Raw genomic sequence first — 4,704 nt, forward strand, 5'->3', positions numbered from 1 at the left:
ACTTTAATGTCATTTATAATTTGTCCTTGAATTCTCCACCATACTTTTCATAACTCTGTTTGCACGAGTTGCACGAGAATGCTGTCATTCACGTAAAAAATGGGGTCAAATAAGTTGTAAATGCAATATCATGTAAACGTAGTTAATGGATTATGCAGTTCAAGATAAACTTTATCTCATAACGTAACGAACATGTATAATGTTGTAACAACAATTTTACTTACGCTGATTTAAGTAGCAGTCGGTTTATAAGTGACTTTATTGATTCATTTTGTGTTTTGTTATTGTTGTCAAAAGTATAACGGAAGTGCCTCACAGCTGAAGCGGAAACCAGTTTGATGCGCAAAGTTGTCCACTGTAAGTAATATTTTTTGACAAATGTCCACAGAAATTAATAATTTTCTAATATTAAAGACGAATATCTGAATAGGATTCATTATTTGATAAGAAATTATAATCATCGACATGTTTATTTAAAAATCGTACACGTGCTGACACCTAAGTTGTCTCCCGTTGTTTATTAGAGTTACCTTTCGTCCGGCGCAGTAATACATTTGCAGTGAATCGCCGAGAAGTCGTGGGAAAATTAAAAACCATGTAAACAAACTAAAATTAACCACCTTTTCAAGATAAATTTCAAGTGATCGACATTATGCATTTAACCCGCCTGACCTGTGTAGCATCTTAGATATCTGTTCTAAGGTATTCATTGTGTAGAATGTCATGTTATGTCCTTGCAATGCTAATTCCACTCTGATTTTTTTGTTTACATTTTTTATCAATGAGAAATATTGCGTCCATCCCGAGATGAACTGACGTGGCGTTAAATTTTTACATGTTTAAGCAAACCTGGTGTGTTAGAAAGAAAATCTCATCCCTTCAACATTATTTGGAACACTGTTATTGTAAAAAACCTGTTCTTTCATTATACAAAAGCTTAATATTTTGTGTTGAATGTACTTTCACAAACACCTCTGTTTTCCTATTACATTCATAGTACCACATCCTTATCCACAAAATACTGAATATTACAGGTGTCCATCAGTATTATATCAGTTTAGGAATATGTTTTTTATTTTCCCACCATCGATTTCTTGAATATGCACCCCTTCCGCATTGCTGTATGAACTGTGAATGTAGCAATATGCGTCCCCTTAAAGTTGACAACGAAGCTTTACAGAAAAATACTGAAATTACTTGGAATTATTAAATCTAATGAAGTATATAGATACATTCAAAGTGTACTTTATATGAAAAACGAGTACATTATATTCAAGAACATACTATGTTTTACGTAAAAGCAAGCCCGGGCGTTCTCCAATCTATTTTCAAAGCGTCAATATTACCTTGTTTCTTATATACATGTATATATATATCACAGATTTCTGCTCTGTTACTGGATGTATAGGTTAATAAATGGGAGAGCGGTGCCTTTGAGTGATAATGGCCCTGGCAAGGTGATAATAGCCCGAGGGCTTTAGCCGCTCTCCCATGTATTTACCTGTTTATTACATGTTTACCTATAATATAGTAAAAAATGGTTGTTTGTGTCATTTTTATGCTACTTGCATCTTAAATTCTGGCACAAACAATTTCAGCTTTTCAGTTTCTATATTATTTGTATAAGAGTCTGTTAACTGTATAAAATCAAATACCTGGATAGTTGTACTTTCCTGCTTATTGCCCAATTTAGGGATAAAAATACGTTATTTCACGAAGAATACACGATGTTACGCTCAAGATGATAAAATAAAACGGAAATATTCGCTGTTTTACCTCCATGAAACGCCATGACGTCATTTCTGTTTACGGACGTTAATTTCCCGCGCTAACGCCAGGGCCATTATCGATAATGGCCCCGGGGCTTATTATGATAATGTGATAATGCATGACGCAAAGCGATAATGGGGGCATTTTCAGCACAAATTTGTTACTATTTATAGGTACTCATGTAATAATCAAGTTTATTGCCTTACTGAAGATCTAATTAAGTTTTGCATTTAAAGGTAGGCCTACGTATATTTTCTGCGACAGGAACCCTCGTGTTTACATACATCTCAAATGATCAATTTCAAAGCTACATACTATCTTTCCGGCATCCGAGCAGCTCAAACCGCAAGCAGTTTGAAATGGAATTCACGGACTTCATAATACGCATCTCTACATATCGTGCGAATGTTGGCTGATGAAAGAATGACTGTGGTTGATCAACAGGCAGGAACTTTTCTAGCTTAAAAGTCTGTAAATTCATCAAATCACAATTCAGAATTTAGATTATGTTGCATTTAAATACGCGTACGTGCACGGGTATGTGTAGACATTCGCTACCATAATAAGCGTTAACAAAATTTACTTAATTAGTGTCAAAAGTTTTACGTGCAAGTATGGAATATCTAACTCTATAATATATAAAAGATATTTGTTTGATTTATGTAAGATCGAAATATCTTACATAATTTGAATACAGATGCAATGTTTTCACGAGTGGCATAGACCTGGTTTTCATGTCTTGTCCCACAGACCACCTCAACGTCAAGGCCACAAATAATGCCTTGCCAGTTTAATCATAAACAATACATTATCATATGTGTTGAGGTTTTTATTTTTGTTTATTTTTATTTATCTTTTTAGTTTAGCGCAGTTTACCAAACAGCATTTCAGGTATTTAATGGCCGTCATTTAATTAAACAGTGGTCCTAGATTCTAAGCAGTTCTCCGCAAATAACTCTCAACCTCTCGTCATGACTCAGAGGTGGATGGCAAATGATTTTAAACGCACTATCTTTTTTCAAGTTATCACGGAGAACATACTCCTCGGCCTCACAATCTGTATATCTGCGCCCTCCCTCCTGGGTTAATCCTTACTCTGCTAAGTTTCTAGAATGAATATATCCATCTTTCAATTTGGACAGTACCATTAACTGTTAAACGGGGTGCTCACCTAAAAGATACTGACAATGGCGAACAGTGCATATCTAGATCAGACTACACTCGCAGATGCAGAATTAATCGTGTCCAGCGTGTTAAAGGTTAATCAGAAGAGCTATCTATGTTGAGAGCCACAACTTATTAAGTTCTCAAAGGGTGACCTTAAAGACAACCATACTTGTCAATAACACTTAAAAGTAAAATTAGTGCTAATGATATCCATATATTTAAATATTGTTAATATGTACCATATTTCTAAATCTTTTATAATCAATATTTGTGTCAGAGTAGTAATACACATGTACTTCAGTGACACCTTTCGGAATCACTTTCTTCGTATATATACCATCCACAATATTCTCTGTCGTTTCATACCAATTCCACACAGTGATGCCTTCAAACACAGTATCTACCATCATATCTACCTGAATAGGAAATGTGAGGCACATTCAGTATCAGTGTTGATGCCTAGTCTTTATCAATGGTAAAACAAAACTTTCTGCGGATTATTTTCATTCTTTCTTAAAAAAATGTTATTTATTCATATACGAAAATATAGTGTACTAGATGATGTTCGCTTAGGGTATGTCGTTTAACATATAATAATTTATAGACTTAATATTTTCACAACGCTGCAAAAAGATACTACATTCAGTAGGTGAAATCTTTTAAATAAGGAAATTTACATTAACTGAGATAACTTAGTATCAAGGAGTCTTTACATTTCTTTTTTAACTACTGAATGAGAATGATATAGAAATATTTAAAGTTAAACCACTACAAGTTTTCACTTGGCTGAAAATGACGGAACCTTTAAAATGCAGCTCTCTTTTTATGGGTTATATATAAAGTTATTATAAATAATCGTATTTTACCTTAATATAAGGGTGTTGGTCAGACAAGCCTGCACACCAACCGGAAGTGAATGGTCGGACAAAAGTTGGCGGATATATCAATTGCGAAGAAGACGCAGTGATTTGTTCGTCTCGAACGCTACCGTCAGTCATTCCAAGATCCATGTTACAAAGCGCATTATTGTCTTAAATAAAATTAAAATTTTAATGCAAGTTTCAATCGATTCGTACGTTTGTAGAATGATAATGTCCATAAAGTGCTTAAAATTATCATGCCAGAAAGTACTATGTTAGGATAGAATGTTTATCAAGGTTACAAGTGGTTGTCATTTACTCAGAACAGATTAACATATGAAACAGCATATACGACACGGTTAGCATTTTATGCTAAGATATTAACTTCGTACTTGTTACGGAAGTACGACGGTACACGAGTACAGAATATTTATGATATATTTCCCATAAGTGTGTATGGCGTCAAAATACGTGAATACGTGGAAAACGCATTTTAACAAAATTTAGACGAACACTTTCATATGAAATATTTGGCAATCCTAGTATTCCAGTACAAAAGGACTTGAAATTGTTTGAGCATACAAAACTATATTGCAGCACCAATGTAAACAGGCCACAACCTTTGTGACTATATCCAATAACCGAAAAACAGGTAGGTTAGATATTTGATTGATACAAAGAAATTATAATATTTCATGAATAACTGGAAAATTTGACTAGTGTTTTGTATTATTAAAATATTTCTTAAAAGTTACAGTTTTGATCCAGAATGTATAATGTTTGGGGAGAGTGGGGGCGGTGTTGCTTTTAAATGGCACAAGTTTAGCTTTTACGCATACACATTCATCACTTTTGAATATAAACTGTACGTACACGTCTTTTTTTTGAAAAATATACAGGCTTCCAG

The sequence above is a fragment of the Mercenaria mercenaria genome, chromosome 15 (genome assembly GCF_021730395.1).
Source record: "Mercenaria mercenaria strain notata chromosome 15, MADL_Memer_1, whole genome shotgun sequence".
NCBI lineage: Eukaryota > Metazoa > Mollusca > Bivalvia > Venerida > Veneridae > Mercenaria > Mercenaria mercenaria.